The sequence below is a fragment of the Taudactylus pleione genome, unplaced genomic scaffold (assembly GCF_031769625.1).
Source record: "Taudactylus pleione unplaced genomic scaffold, aTauple2 ptg000157l, whole genome shotgun sequence".
Lineage (NCBI taxonomy): Eukaryota > Metazoa > Chordata > Amphibia > Anura > Myobatrachidae > Taudactylus > Taudactylus pleione.
Genome location: NW_028284559.1, coordinates 176354 through 193701, shown reverse-complemented (window position 1 = coordinate 193701; position 17348 = coordinate 176354).

Below are 17348 nucleotides of genomic sequence, written 5' to 3'. Positions count from 1 at the left end.
AGTCTTGAAAAAGTCCTAACCAAGTATAGGATGAAACGCGTTGACCAGAGCCACCCAGTGCTTTCCAGGAGATCCAGGACTATCATCTTATAGCCCAAGTTCGTCTAATCATTTATCACCTTGGGAACTGTCCTGCTACTAAAGACGCAGCAACGGCCACCAGAAATCAGTATGCCGCTAAAGAAGCTGAAGCACTATTTGCCCAGCAAGCCTTGCTCACAATTTAGCCAGCGGCCGGAGCCGCTCCAACATAAACGTGTCTGGGACAGGAGCCGCTGGAGGACTTATTGCCCAGCAAGCCCTACCAGTCACACACATAGCAGGATCTGCCGACCAGCTGGTTCTACAGTATTCGCCTTGCCTGCAATTCACTTAGCGGCCGGAGCAGCTATACTACAGACGTGTTTGGGCTAGGAGTTACTGGAGGACTTATCGCCCAGCAAGCCCTCCATGACACACACACAGCGGTGACTTGCCGACTTCTGTCGGCAGCATTTGCAGGAGGAGTACTCAGTGCTCCCGGTTTGCACAACCAGCGGCCACCACAGCATCCCGTGAGATCCACGTTATATCCATATGGATATCACCTGCTGTGACTCTGTACATCTTCCATGGGACCGTATGTATGTCAGTAGCGTGGCCACGCTCAGAGTATTTACTATTGGTTACTTAAAGACAGAGCTATTTCATACACTTTTATATATTGGAGCTGGGACGCCAGCATCTTTTTACCATTCATTTATTTATTAATTTTTATTGCATATTTGTTTACCAATTGTGATTCATATCTAGTTGACACTAACTTCCATCAGGTTTGCCACTCAAACAGTCACTGGCATATCAATATATTATCTTGATATATAGTTACAAATATTGGATTGTGATCAGTTTTGATATTATATGTATATTTATTGGTTATTAAATAGATTCTTATTCACCAAGTCTCCTATTCATTTCAATAGAGAGCAGAAAACACAATCAATTTATTTATATAGATATCTAGTATCAATCTCCACCTTGCGCAGTAGCCACATGGTTTGTTGCTTTTTTGTTGATATAATTTTTTGGTCTTAACTAGATCAAGATTGCTACTAGCTAGCAGGTGGATTATTCTTGTTATATATTTATTCAGAGCACCAGGTATTGTAGTTTGTCAACTACATATACATATATATATATATTTGTTCATCCAATTATTGGGAAACTAATAGTGGGAGACATACTGGGGAATGTTATTATTTCTGTAGGCAGAGCAGGTGGTTGTTTATGAATTAACTTAGTGTCAGACCCATGTCATGCAGGACCAAGTGAGTGATAACCTTGACACAGTTACGGACAGTGGTTAGAGATTGGAGTAAATGGGACCTGGTTACATGACATACTGCTGAAATTGAAAGCCAACTTCCTTTTAAGAGAATAATCTGATATCTGGTCTTGGACACTGTGGGAGAGAAATTAATGAGGGGACATGGTGCTCAAGATGCCTAGTTTCCAGTGGCCATGTTTAGGTTGCCATGGCAATCCTTTGCAGACTATTTCTACAGTCATTAGACCAAATGCATGTTGTGTTGTATACACATCACACATTTGTAACAAAATCAACTTAAAGCAATCTAACACATATTCTGACCTTGGTACTACACTGAAAAACTGAGCAAATACTCATTCCCTATAATTTAGGGGACACTGGCTTTTGTCATTTACATAAATCAAACGTATAGGCGTTACATATTAATCCTTTTTTTTTTTTTCTTTTTTCTAGAGTGCTGAAAACTGCAAGCTTCTTAGGAAAGTAGTCAATACAACCAGGGGCGGGTTGCCCGTTACCAACAATGGGAAGATATCTGGTGGACCGATTGGTTTGTGGGGCCACTTGTCACCTGTGGCCCCACCCCCCTTAGCACGTCACCCGCCCATGGCTTAGTCTCTTTCTTGACAGGCAGCACGTCAGCTGCCTGTCACAGCTAGCAGTGCCAAGGCCCGGGTTGCTGAAATTGTAAGAAGTGGGGAGGCTCCGGGACTGGCAGGAAAGGAAAGTTCAGCAGCAGCACAGGTCCCGTACATCGCCCTGCTACCCCCAATGCATTGTGTGCACATAAGGCCGTCACCATTATCTTTATAGCTGCCGTGGAACAGCGCAAGTTGCATGAACACCATCTGCCAGCAACTAGTGCGGGTCGGAGGAGCAGGAGTTCAGCTGCCAGCATCGTATCTGGACGGCAGTGCTCCCTGTGCAGCACTGCCGCCCATCTCACTCCACCTCCCGCCCCCCTCCTCCCCCTGAGCACTTGCCTTGCCATCCATGGGATGGAGGGAGGACGGGATCTTCCGCCGACTTTCTTGGTGGGCCGTGCACTCGTAGACCATACTGCCGCCTCTGAATGAAGGCCAGTGTGTGGGTGGGCTGGAGCATACTTGCCTAATTTGAAAAAGCATTTCAGGGAGATTGTGAAAGCAACACCTATGAGTGCGCATTAAACTGGACGTGTACAGCTACACCTGAGAGGCGTGTCATAAAATAGACTTGCATCCAAATAGAAATGAGCCCCAAAGCAGTTAGTAAGATCTACTTGTTAATTAAAACACATTTGATACTTTTCAGAAAATGCATGTAGCCATAGGAATCATTGTGCCTTATACCCAATGCAAATTATTCTAATGATCCCATTTGAATGTATATATCTCTTATTGTTATTTATATATAACAGCTTCATAATGGGGGTAAGGTTCAATCGGGGAGATTGCCAGACGAGTCAGGGAGTCAGGGAAACTCCCTGAATTAGTAACAATCAGGGAGAGTTGGAAAGTATGGGCTGGAGGCACACCAAGGCAATGGTACTGGAGACACACAAATAGGACCCCTGGTGGTATTAGAAGAAAAGACAGTAATCATCAGTAGAGCAACAATTCTCTTGAAACCATATAACTGATACAAATGTGCAAATATATTTTATTAATATAAAATTGTTTGATAAGCGAAACTCACATTTTGTCCTGCCCCAAACTTCTGTTACTATGTATAATCTGGTTGAACCTCTGTTGCATGATGACGACATTGGCATTATTGCGACACAAACAGGCGGCTTCCGGACCATATAATCACCTGCATGAATGGTGAATACTGCATGCCCAGGAAGGAACAATTTCTTCAGAGGATCCCTGTTGCAGAGAAATCATATAGGTAAGAAAAACTCATTCACTTGCTTGCTGTGCTTGGTTACTGCAGAGAGGAACTGTGGGCATATCCATCAGCTCCTGAAGCGGTGGGCATGCCCCCAGCATGACAAAAATGGGGGGAGTGGCTTGCAGCATTTCACATAAGGCCACACCCCTTGCCATGTGGCCACACCCATTTTTTTTTTCGGGCACGCGCACATAGGGCCACTTTCGGACTTTTTTTTCAGGGCAATTTTAAATTCCCCATCCACTTCTGAATACAACACACAATACAGACATTAATTATATGGCCTTGAATACAGATCAGACATTATTTTAATGTCCGTTAAATGCGCTATCATGTGAATAGCCAAAACAATACTCCAAGTAAATAGACCTGTACAGACACATTTTGTCACCCACTCTAAGCTCCATTGTGTTCAGCATTTGATGTGTGTTGTGAAAACACAGTGGCGTTCTATAAAAACATTCATTCATTCATTTATTGCCTGCCAAAGAATTCGTAAGCATTTGTCACAATCCTTTTGACTGACTGACTATGGGCTTCAAGTAAAAAGAAAGAGGGAACTGGGACTGGGAACTCAGACGTTGCCACCAGGGAATGGTAGAAAGCCTACTCCACTTTGTTGACCATTAGGTAACTTAAATTAGAGCTGCAGGGGAAGCTGTCTATTACTCTTATTGGGCTGACAGATTCCTGTAATGGCATCTGCCTAAGGAAATATGAGAGCAAATTAGTTTGGGATACTAGATCTGTCTATAGCAAGCTCACATCCATTAGTGTACAGGAGAAGGGGGAGGAAGGGAATCAGAAATGTGTGTAAGTTTAATATTTATTATAATGCAATGCGTGTTTTGGTTTTGAATCTGGATTGGTTTTGCCAAAACCACCCTTCCAGGTTTTGGTTTTGGATCTGTATTTTATTGGAAAAAAGCATAAAAACAGCTAACATAACAGAAATTGGTTTCTTGTTCCTATGCTGTTATTAACCTCAATAACATTCATTTCCAGTCTATTCTGAACATCTCACAATATTGTTTTTAGGCCAAAAGGTTGCACCGAGGTAGCTGGATGACTGATAAGTGACACGTGGGCGACAGAAACACGTGGCCCATCTAGGAATGACACTGCAGTGGCAGACAGGATGGCAGTTTGAAAAACTAGGCCCCAAACAGTACATAATGCAAAGAAAAAAAAAAAAGTGCAAGATGGACTTGTCCTTGGGCCCTCCCACCCACCCTTATGTTGTATAAACAGGACATGCACAACTTTAAAAAACCAACCATTTCAGCGCCAGGGTCTGCCACAACTGTGGCTGAAATGATTGGTTCGTTTGGGCCCCCACAAAACAAGCTGGCAATTAATCTGTCCCTGCACAAACTGGCTCTACGGAAACCATATGTCCTCATCCACCGATTCCTCACCCTCTACAGTGTTGTGTACATCCTCAGAGTATTAATTTGTCCCTGCTGGAATCCACCACCACAGGTCCCTCTGTACATTCTGGAGGCTGGTCTCCCTGGAAGAATTGATAATTCATTTTGATGAACATCATCTTCTCCATTTTGTGGGGGCAACTTAGGCAATTTGGAGGCCCCTGTACAAACTGGCTCTATTTTACCTCTTTATCCTGCCAGTACAGGTACAGACTGTCTGACATGCCTACTTGGATGCTGTCACCGATGTCATCCTCCACCATTCTGTCAATGGTGACAGTATCATATGCAGTGACAGTAGACATATCAGAAATTGTTGGCAGGTCCTTCAGTCCGGACCAGATGTCCAAACGTGGTCCTTCCTGCCCTGCATCACCGCAAGCGAGTTGGTTAGGATATCTAAGTAAGTTTGTTTCCTGGCAACCCTAGTTGTGGGAGAAAATTAAGGAGCTGTTGCCGTGTCACGTTCCGCTTCAGCTGACAGTGTTTTCACCGGCTTGTGTCTACCGGAAAGAGACACCATCTAGGATTGAGCGCGGTGGCCAACATGTTTACACTTCCCTATCACATTAGCTTTTACTAGAACTGTTGAAAATGTTTTCCACCTGTCTGCTATCCTTTCAGTAAAGTAATTGTTACTCAAAATTCTCCTAAACCTACTATGCTCTAATTTTAATGCAAACCACCTTGTTGCACTTCTCTTCCTTTGTAGAATGCTCTCCTATACTTTAAAACCCATGCTATATAGATATACATATGTGTATGTACATTGTATATGTACGTGTATAAAGATTTAAACAAAGAGCCAGCACATCCACTTTAAGTGCAAATAAAGGTATTCATAAAGTCAGCAGCATCAAAAAACTGCATATACACTGTGTTTTCCACACAATAGTAATATGACAGAAAAAAATCGATATTTAAATCAGCCAAGGTGGTCAAATAAACTGCCAAACCGTCATCCTAGGTGGAAACCTATAGTCTGTTGCCCGACAGCTATTTCAGCCACACCCACACGCCTTCCTCATGGACACAGAAACTGAAAGACTATGAAAAGTGATAATGTGCTAGCCAATCGGCTCCCAACTGTCATTTTTCAAACACAGCCTGTGAGATGGCAGGAGCTGATTGGCTGGCACCTTATCACTTTTCACTCTGTCTCCTAACAATGCTTAGTAAATAGACCCCTAAGCATCATTTGTACCCAAACCAATCATTAACAATCTCACTCTCCTGCAAAGGAGAGCGCTTCCACGACCGTCCACCACGGGACCAGAAGTGATGTTGCGCTCAAACACTAACAACAACCAACAACCGGAAACTGTTGGTATCATAACCGGAAGTGACATTTCAATTGGCATGGCAACATGCTCATAGCGGTGTATGCGGCAACTTATGTTGCCAAGCAACCGGTATGTCGCTTCATGGCTAAACCAAGCAGGTGTACATTGGTGGTTATACGTTACAAAGACATAAAGTGGCTACACCATATAACTTACCCACACATAGCAACATGTTTCTAGATACAAAATTGGGTACCATAGTAGGTTGTTGACTGATGGGTACAAATGGTGCCTGTACAAATACACAAAAAGACATACACACATATAGACAACATACAACAATGAAAAATTATACATTGCAATGAACAGGTCAATATCATAAGCACCAAAGATGAATTGAAAGTTGAAATAATATATCAATAATCAAGCATCGGTATATAGTGTTAAGTAACAAAAGACACAATACGCATAATCCGAATCATAAAAAGAAATGTAGATAATGTCCCTCATTAATCCCATTGGGTACAACAGTGTTTAAACTAGGGGTGAGCGGGTTCGGATTTCTGAAATCCGAACCCCCCCGAGCCCCCCCGATCCGAGTCCGATCCGAATCAGGCTCGACTTTTCCCGCCTGACTCGGATCTGAAATCGAGGCAAAACGTCATCATCCCGCCTTCCGAGTCTCGCGGGTTTTGGATCCTATATAAGGTACCCACGTCGGCGCCATTTTCTCACTCGGCTGTGGACAGTGAAGAGGGAGGGTGGGAGTTAGGGCTGTGTAGTGTAGTGTAGTGTAGTGCTGCTGTTGTCCACTACTTCAAAGTCCATAGGGGCTGGCTGTGTTGTGCTGTGCTGCTGTTGTTAATAGGGGCTGTGTCCACTACTTCAAAGTCCATAGGGGCTGGCTGGACTGTGTTGTGCAGTCAGTTCTCCATAGGGGCTGTGTCCACTCCAAAGTCCTGTGCAGTGTCCCAGTCCTAAAGGAGTGCTGCAGTGTTGTCCAGGGGGTGCTCTGTCCGTCAGGGGTGCTCCCCCCAAGTGCTAAAAAAATAATATATTTTCTGTGTTTGTGAATTGTGTGCGCAGTAGCCGCACGTGCATCAACAAAGTAGTGCCAAGCGTGCGCCTGTGTCATAAGTAAAGGGCTGGCTGGCTTGACCGTTAAAGGGTGCTGTAACCCCCGAAAGTACACTCCAGTCCAAACCAAAAAAAAAATTATTTTCTGTGTTTGTGAATTGTGTGCGCAGTAGCCACACGTGCATCAACAAAGTAGTGCCAAGCGTGCGCCTGTGTCATAAGTAAAGGGCCGGCTGGCTTGACCGTTAAAGGGTGCTGTAACCCACAAAGTACACTCCAGTCCAAACCCCAAAAAAAATTATTTTCTGTGTTTAGCCGCACGTATATATCAAATCGATATAACATAAATGGAGGACCAAACTTTCTCCGATAAAAATAAAATAGAGAAAGATCAAGAACCACTTCCTCCTAGTGCTGAAGCTGCTGCCACTAGTCATGACATAGACGATAACATGCCATCAACGTCGTCTGCCAAGGCCGATGCCCAATGTCATAGTAGAGGGCACATACAATCCCAAATGGCAAAGTTCAGGAAAATGACCTTGAAAAAGACATTTAAATCAGCTGAAGAGAAACGTAAACTTGCCAATATGCCATTTACGACACGGAGTGGCAAGGAACGGCTAAGGTCGATCCCTAGTATGTTCATGACTAGTGGTTCAGCTTCACATGACGATGGAAGCCCTCCTCCCACAAAAAAAATCAAGAGTTAAGCTGGCAAAAGCACAGCGAAGAACTGTGCTTTCTAAGAAGATATCACAAATCCCCAAGGAGAGTCCAAGTGTGGTGGTGGTTGCGATGCCTGACCTTCCCAGCACTGGACGGGAAGAGGTGGCTCTTTCCACCATTTGCACGCCCCCTGCAAGTGCTGAAAGGAGCACCCACAGTCCACTTGCTGATATGCAAATTGAAGATGTCACTGTTGAAGTACAACAGGATGAGGATACTGGTGTAGCTGGCGCTGAGGAGGAAGTTGGCGAGGAGGATTCTGATGGTGATGTGGTTTGTTTAAATCAGGCTCCGGGGGAGACAGTTGTTGTCCGTGGGATGAAAAAGCCCATCACGGTCATGCCTGGGCAGAAGACCAAACATTCCACCTCTTTGGTCTGGCAATATTTCTATCCAAATCCGGACAACAACTGTCTTGCCATATGTACCATATGTAAAGGTGAAATAAGTAGGGGTAGGGACGTCAACCACCTAGGAACATCCTCCCTTATACGGCACCTGCAGCGCGTTCATAAAAAGTTACTGTCAAGTTCAGAAACTTTGGCTAAGACCGTAAGCAGTCCAGGGACACCTAAATCCCGTTGTCCTGTTGTATCCAAGCGCCTGCAAACCACACCGTCAACTCCCTCCTCGTCAATTTCCTCCTTAGTCAGGATCGGAAGTAGTCCTGCAGGCCATGTCACTGGCATGACTGACTCTCCTATCCGGGATTCCTCTGGAGGATCCTGCATTGCTACGCCTACTGCTGCCGCTGCTGCTGTTGCTGCTGCTGGGAGTCGTTCATCATCCCAGAGAGGAAGTAGGAACACCACTACTTTTACTAAACAATTGACCCTCCAACAGTCCTTAGCGAGGAGGATGAAGTACGACAGCAGTCATCCTGAAGCAAAACGTATAACTGAGGCCTTGACTGCTATGTTGGTGTTAGACGTGCGTCCGGTATCCGCCATTAGTGCAGTGGGATTTAGACAATTGATGGAGGTAGTGTGTCCCCGGTTCCAAATCCCGTCTAGATTCCACTTCACTAGGCAGGCGATACCGAGACTGTACAGAAACGTCAGAAAAAGTGTCCTCAGTGTCCTGAAAAATGCCGTTGTACACAATGTCCACTTAACCACGGACATGTGGACAAGTGGAACAGGGCAGACTAAGGACTATATGACTGTGACAGCCCACTGGGTAGATGTATCACCTTACGCAGCAACAGCAGCAGCGTCACCAGTAGCAGCATCTCAGAAATGCCAGCTCGTTACAAGGCAGGCTACGCTGTGTATCACCGGTTTCAGTAAGAGGCACACCGCCGACAACCTCTTAGAGAAACTGAGGGAAATCATCGCCCAGTGGCTTACCCCACTTAGACTCTCCTGGGGATTTGTGATATCTGACAACGCCACCAATATTGTGCGGGCATTACATCTGGGCAAATTCCAGCACGTCCCATGTTTTGCTCACACAATAAACTTGGTGGTTCAGAATTTTCTGAAAAGCGACAGGGGCGTGCAGGAGACGCTTTGGGTGGCCCGAAAAATTTCTGGCCACTTTCGCCATTCAGCGACTGCGTGCCGAAGACTGGAGCGCCAGCAAACACTCTTGAACCTGCCCCGCCATCACCTGAAGCAAGAGGTTGTGACGCGGTGGAACTCAACCCTCTATATGCTTCAGAGGATGGAGGAGCAGCAAAAGGCCATACAAGCCTATACATCCACCTATGACATAGGCAAAGGAGGGGGTATGCACCTGACTCAAGCGCAGTGGAGAATGATTTCCGTGTTGTGCAAGGTTCTTCAGCCCTTCGAACTTGCCACACGTGAAGTCAGTTCAGACACTGCCAGCTTGAGTCAGGTCATTCCCCTCATCAGGCTTTTGCAGAAGCAGCTGGAGAAAGTGAAGGAGGAGCTAAGACGGAGCGATTCCGCTCGGCATGTGGGACTTGTGGATGAAGCCCTTCATTCGCTTTGCCAGGATTCCAGGGTGGTCAATCTGTTGAAATCAGACCACTACATTTTGGCCACCGTGCTCGATCCTAGGTTTAAAGCCTATGTGGTGTCTCTCTTTCCGGCCGACACAAGCCTGCAGAGGTGCAAAGACCTGCTGGTGAACACACTGTCAGCTGAAGCGGAACGTGACACGTCAACGGCTCCTTCTTCATTTTCTCCCGCAACTGGGGCTGCCAGGAAAAAACTTAGGTATCCTAAGCAACCCGCTGGCGGTGATGCAGGGCAGGCAGGACCAAGTTTGGACATCTGGTCCGGACTGAAGGACCTGGCAACAATTTCTGACATGTCTACTGTCACTGCATATGATACTGTCACCATTGACAGAATGGTGGAGGATTACATCGGTGACAGCATCCAAGTAGGCATGTCAGACAGTCCATACCTGTACTGGCAGGAAAAAGAGGCAATTTGGAGGCCCCTGTACAAACTGGCTCTATTTTACCTGAGTTGCCCCCCCTCCAGTGTGTACTCCGAAAGAGTGTTTAGTGCAGCCGGGAACCTTGTCAGCGAAAGGCGTAGGAGGTTGCTTCCACAGAATGTGGAGAAGATGATGTTCATCAAAATGAATTATCAGCTCTTCCAGGGAGACCAGCCTCCAGAAGGTACAGAGGGACCTGTGGTGGTGGATTCAAGTGGGGACGAGTTAATACTTTGTGAGGATGAGGATGTACACACTGAAGAGGGTGAGGAATCGGTGGATGAGGAGGATGAGGATGACATCTTGCCTCCATAGAGCCAGTTTGTGCAGGGACACATTAATTGCCAGCTTGTTTTGTGGGGGCCCAAACGAACCAATCATTTCAGCCACAGTTGTGTGGCAGACCCTGGCGCTGAAATGATTGGTTTGTTAAAGTGTGCATGTCCTGTTTATACAACATAAGGGTGGGTGGGAGGGCCCAAGGACAATTCCATCTTGCACCTCTTTTTTTTCTTTGCATTATGTACAGTTTGGGGCCTAGTTTTTCTAACTGCCATCCTGTCTGCCACTGCAGTTTCACGCCTAGATGGGTCACGTGTTTGTGCCGCCCACTCGTGTCGCTTAGCATAGTCATCCAGCTACCTCGGTGCAACGTTTTGGACATAAAAACACTATTGTGAGGTGTGAGGTGTTCAGAATAGACTGGAAATGAGTGGAAATTAAGGTTATTGAGGTTAATAATGGCATAGGAGCAGAAAAACCTACAAATTCTGTGATTTTAGCTGTTTTTATGCTTTTTTAAAAAAAAATACAGATCCAAAACACAAAACCCAGAACCCAAAACACGGAAGGGTGGTTTTGGCAAAACCAATCCAGATCCAAAACACGAAGAAAGATCCAGATCCAAAACCAAAACACGAAAAGTGGCCGGTGCACACCCCTAGTTTAAACGGTCTATCCAAAAGCATTCCTTCAGTAGTAATTTATTCCCATCACCCCTGTGTCTCAAGGGGGGGATATAGTCAATCTGCATATATTTAAAGTCTTTCATCGAATGCCTGAGTGTGGCAAAATGTCTAGTCACCGGAGGTGTTAAGGGCTTTATTGATCGATGACCTATGTAAAGCGATCCTTTCTTTTAGTGCACAGATGGTCTTCCCCACATAAAATAAATTGCATGGACATTTAATCAGATATACGACAAACCGACTATTACAGTCCAAGTGATGTCTGATTTCATATCTGGTACCATTCTTTGGGTCAAAAAATTGGTCACCAAGTAGTCAAAATTGGCAGTTGACACACCCATGGCATTTAAAGGCTCCATTTCTGGAATGTAACCAATTTTTATTCTTGACAAGGCCTATATCTGATTTGACAAGCATGTCCTTAATATTGCCACTCCTTTTATAACAAAATAGTGGTCTTTCATTGCAAAGATATCCAATAGCTTCGTCAGACTGTAATATATGCCAATGACTTAATACTGTATCTCGGATATGTTTAGAGGCAATAGAGTATGTAGAGGTAAAAACCAACCTGGTCCCTTCTGGTTTGTGTTTATCACCAAGAGTATACTCACGATTAATATTCAAACATTTGGTGATAGCCTCATTAACTTCATTACCCTGATAGCCTCTATTAATGAACCTTTGACCCATATCGTGCAATGCTAATGGTAGGTCATCAGAATCAGAGGTAATCTGTACCACTCCTAAGAGATGCCAAAAGTGTTTTTATCAGTTTCCTTCTGATAAATTTTGGTAGATAATGTACCATCCCAATTGGACACACAGACCTCAAGATAATTAATTGTAACACTACTAAATGCCAATGTGAACCTGATCTTAGTATCCAAAGAGTTGAGAGCATCTATGAACTGTCAGGAGTTCCACTCCTCCCGTCCACACTACAAATAGGTCATCGATATAACGTGCATAAAAAAAGATGAGTACAGAAAAAAGGGATGTGCCATAAATATGTTGATTTTCATACATGTGCATAAATAAATTGGCATATGATGGCGGTTAAATTAGACCCCATCAGTCCCTCTTAACTGCAAAAAAAAGCAGTTTTCAAACCGAAAATTATATTTACGCAAAACTATATCCAATAAAAGTAACAAACTCAACACAAGGACCTTTGTAGTGTGGACTATCTGAGATCAAACTCTGACAGATTCAACGCCATCAACATGGTCAATATTGGTATATAGACTTGTTATGTCTAATGTAAACAATAGGCTACCTCTAGGTAAGGGACCTGATTTGTCCAATTTATTAAGGAAGTCAGTCATGTGCTTTAAGTAATAATTTATATTGTGGACTACTGGTTGTAACCAGTAGTCGATGTACTGAGATAGCGGTTGGCATAGAGAACCACGGGACAAAATGCTGGGCCTACCCGGCATCTTGACCAACGTCTTATGCACCTTCGGCAAAACGTATATAAGAGGTATTCTCAGATGTGTATGCGTAAGAAACCGCCTGGTAGGCTTATCAATCCATCCATTCAAAAGACTGAGGATAATCATGTTATCAATTTCTTTTTTTTTTTATATACATGTGGAGTCATAATTGAGTGCTTTATAGCATAAATCAGACTGTCTTTTAATTTCACTTATGCATTCTGATCTACTTAAAACCACTATACTGCCCCCTCATTATACCAACAGTTTCCGGATGTTGACACACAGCTGTTTACACGTGGTAGTGTTTGAGTGCAACATTCCTTCTGGTCCCATGGTGGACAATCGTGGATGCGCACTCCTTTGCAGGTGAGTGAGATTGTTAATGATTGGTTTAGGACTTTAGGTACAAATGATGCTTAGTCTTTCAGTATCTGTCCATGAGGAAGGCGTGTGGGTCACACTGAAACAGCTGTCGGGCAAGAGACTATATGTTTCGACCTAGGATGACTGGCAGTTTTTGACCACCCTGGCTGATTTAAGTATTGATTTTTTTTCTCCGTCATACCTATTACTATTGTGTGGATAACACTGTGTATATGCATTCTATTGATGCTGCTGACTTTATAAAAACCTTTTTATTTGCATTTAAAGTGGATGTGCTGGTTCTCTGTTTTAATATGAAATATACACCATCTGCACAAACACGCTGCGGCACTCAAAGATTGTGAAAAAAGTAGTTTTGGATTAAATCACATCATGTAAAACTACCGTTTTGGGACGTTGTAAACATAATGAACAGTACTAAGCTTACCTTAAATAAGGAGAAAGAGAACCCATCAAATGTGCAAGATTAAATGTACCAAACCACCGTAGTGTCCACCTCTCCAAGTCCTCTGGAGATTACGTCAGACTATCATGTGGGTGCCATTTCCAAAGTAACCATGACGCTAAAGTCCTATATGTAGTGACTGAAACCTAAAAGAAAGGGTGAACTGAGTGTGTATATCACTGTGCAGCGGTAAAGACTACCGTGGAAGAAAGCTGTACAAGAACCCACAACCTGTAGGAAATGTAGTGCTAAAAAGTATATTAGAGTCTAAACTACTGCATATTAAAAAGTAGATGGAAAAATGAAAGCAACACAGATAAAGGGAATGATATAGAATAGCGCAGTACACAGATTATACTAATATATGATCACCACTGGGAGAGATCATGGCATAGCAATATCAGACTTGAATCCATGAAAGCATTGCACTGACTGACAGTGAGCCCTACAACATGGGCACTAATAACACAGATATAACAAAGTAATACTTTTGATAAAAAACGGGGATAACTTTTCACCATTGAATAGGTGTCGAAAAAAAGTGCAGAATTGGGGTTTAGGGGTGCAGGCTTAAAAAAAAATAGCCTGCACCCCTGAGATTGACATTTAAAAAAAGTACTGTTAAAAAAAAAAAATAGGGACACCCCAAAAAATTAAAAAATTGGGGTGCAAAAAAAAAATGGGAAAAAATTGTTAAACAATAGGGAAATAGGTTCAGGGCTATTCTGCAAGTATGCAGCAGATATTTTCTAGAATAGATTTATAGCGGCAGGTGCACAAATGCAGAATTTAAAAAAAATTACTTTAGGGACACCAAAATATGCTAGTACCCATTTTCATGTACCCCAAATTTGATGGGACCACTTAAGAAAATGAAAAAAATAACCTGTGCTCTTCTGCATCACTTCTTCAATGTTGGAAAAAAAACACCCGCTGCGGCTATTTAAATCCCCAAACTTTCAATTAAATGCTAAAACGGGGGTACCTATGGTGTTCCCCCATGTTTTTACAACTTTAGGGGGGTCTTACAATTTTAAGGAAAAATTCGTAACTTTACGCAAATCCAACTTCAGAGTTTTCCGTTTTCGTTAATTTTATTTTGAATACGGGGATAAGCGGGAGCGCGCACCATACCTTTACGCAAAAAGAAAATCTGATAAAGGTTAACTTCGCCAGGGAAGTTAACCTTTCATATTGAATACCCCTCTATGTATCAGAAGATACCAACCCAATGGGTTCCAAGCATCTGTCTGCAAAAATGTTGTAAGCACTAAAAGAGCCTCAGCAAATCCTAGGCTATGCTATGGAATAAAATCCCTCCCTCCTCCCCATTTCACAACTACACTCTTCCTCCTCATATGACAGCATACCTTCCCTTTTTCTATGTTCTTTCTATTCCCTCCACCTGTGATATCCTACCCATTCTTCCTTTACAAGTGAGTCTCACTTTTTTTCCACCCTTCCTCCCCCTCTGCCTTTGACTTTGAAAACCCTCCTTCCTCCCTCCTCTTGTGAACCCTCATCTTTTGTCCATCATTCCTCTAGGTGTATGACAGCCCCTCCTCTCGTTTTCCCCTCCCTTCTATGTATTAAATATCATACTCTCCTTTATTCCCTTTTCAACCCTCCATCTCAGCAATTTATACATAGGTCTCATCTCTTGGCATACGTGTTGTCCTATATGTGCAAGCAGCAATGGAGGTAGACAGAAGAGTCTCCTGCAGCATACAGCTCAGGAGTCTTGATGGGAAAATGGAGGCATAGGTAGGATCTTAGTATAATTTTGGTGGGCGGTGTGGGCAATTATTTTAATGATCGGATGGGGAGAGCTATTCTTTAACTGAGTTTGTTGGTCAGTGCTGTTTATTAGTGGGATGATAGAACTTATAATTTAGTGCTGACTATATAGTTTTCAATTATTTATTAACAGTTTCTTATATAGCGCAGCATATTCCGTTCTGCTTTACAATTGGAAACAGCATTAATAGAACAAAACTGGGTAGTTACAGACAGACATAAAGGTAAGAGGGCCCTGCTTGCAAGCTTACAATCTATAGGGGAATAGGTGTTGATACACAAGGATAGGTGCTATATATTGCACATTTGTCCATCCAGATTGCAGAGGTTCTTAGTGGGTTGTATGATCCAGTCATACAGGAATGTTGGTCTAGACTTAGTAGGATGTGAAACTGAAGAAAGAGAAATGTGAGCTTACGTGTGGACTGTAAGAAGGGATGTAATTCTATATGGAAGCTATGCAGATCATGTGGGTGGTTCTGGAATTTGATAGGCTTGTCTAAAGAGGTGAGTTTTCAGGTAACACTTGAATGTTGTGCAGAGCAGAGATGTTGGGTTGAGAGATATTTTGAGATAGGTGAAGAGATGTATTGTGGTTTGGTCAATAGCTTTATGTGTAAGTAAAAGTATTTTATATTGCATACGGTAGAATACCAGTAACCAATGGAGGGACTGAAAGCAGACCGTGAAAGTTTGTCGAGGAAAATCAGCCATGCATCTGCATTCTAAATGGATTGTAGTGGCAAGAGTCTGTTTTTGGGAAGACCAGTAAGGAGACTATTGCAATAGTCAATGCGGGAATTAATGAGTGCATGAATTAGTGTTTTTGCAGTATCTTGTATAAGAAATGGTTAAATTTTGGGTATGCTTTTTTGATGTATATAACAAGATTTTGGGACAGATTGAATGTTGGGAACAAAGGACAGTTCGGAGTCAAGGTTGACACCTAAGTGGTGGGCTTGTGGGGTGGGATTGATTGTCGAGTTATCAACAGTGATAGAGATATCAGGTTGGTAACTACTACTGGCCGGTGGAAATATAATTAATTCTGCTTTGGATATTTTAAGTTTGAGGTGGTGAGATACCATCCAAGATGGATAAAATGGCTGATATTCTGTGACACGGACCAGCACAGATGGTGACAAATTGGGGGAGGATAGGTAGAAGTGAGTAATGGCCTTTACACTTCGCAGTAACCAGATCATTCTCTACTTTAGTCAGTGCTGTCTCTTTGGAGTGTTGGGAATGAAAGCCTAACTGAAGTGGGTCCATTAAGTTTTGCAAGTTAAAGTGTGTGAGGGTAGTGTAGGCAAGTCTCTCAAGTACATTAGAGGGGCATGAACTGGGGTGGTAATTTGAGAGTTAGTTAGGGTCAGAATGTAATTTTTTTTTTTTTTTAGAGTGGGACTTTTCACCGCATGCTTGTACAGTGATGGAAAGATACCAGTAGAAAGAAAGATTAAAGATTTTAGTTAAGGGTGGGATGAGCACAGGAGACAGAACTTTACTGATTTGTGAGGGTATGGGATCAAGAGGAGAGGATGAGAAGAATGTAGGTGCTTCATCTTCATTTGTGGGGTCAAATGAAGTCTGAGCCAGCGGGTTTAGGTAGGGAATTGAGCAGGTCACTGAGGAAGAGCATATAATTTAATTTCGAATATCAATTTTGTCCTTGTCCTTGAAGTAGGATGCAAGATCTTGTGCACTGATAGTAGCAGGAGGGTTAGGTGAGGGTTTGGTAAGAAGTGATTTTAAATGTATTATGTTGCTTGGGGTTAGAGGCTTGGCCAGAGATGAGAAATTAGAAATATCTTTGTTTGGCTAGTTCCAGAGCATTACGATAAGAGTGGTAGATACTTATGTGTGGAAGTCTCTTGGAGTACGAGATTTACGCCACTGACGTTCTACTTTACATGCGTTTTTGTAGGTGTCTTGTTAGTTTAGAATGCCACGGTTGTCATCTACAGATGTGCCCAGTTACATTTGTGGATGATCGCGCCACAAACATGCTCACGCATTGTGCAATGCGATTCCCGAGCCTGTAAATGCTACGATACGCTATTGCATGCACTGTGATCGCACCATGCATTCCTATGGAAGCACGAAAGCTATGTGCGTATCTGTTTGCTAGGGTGCATCTTGCGCTATACGTGGTGCGGTTTGCCACGCCAGTGGCAAGGATCTAGCTGGGCAT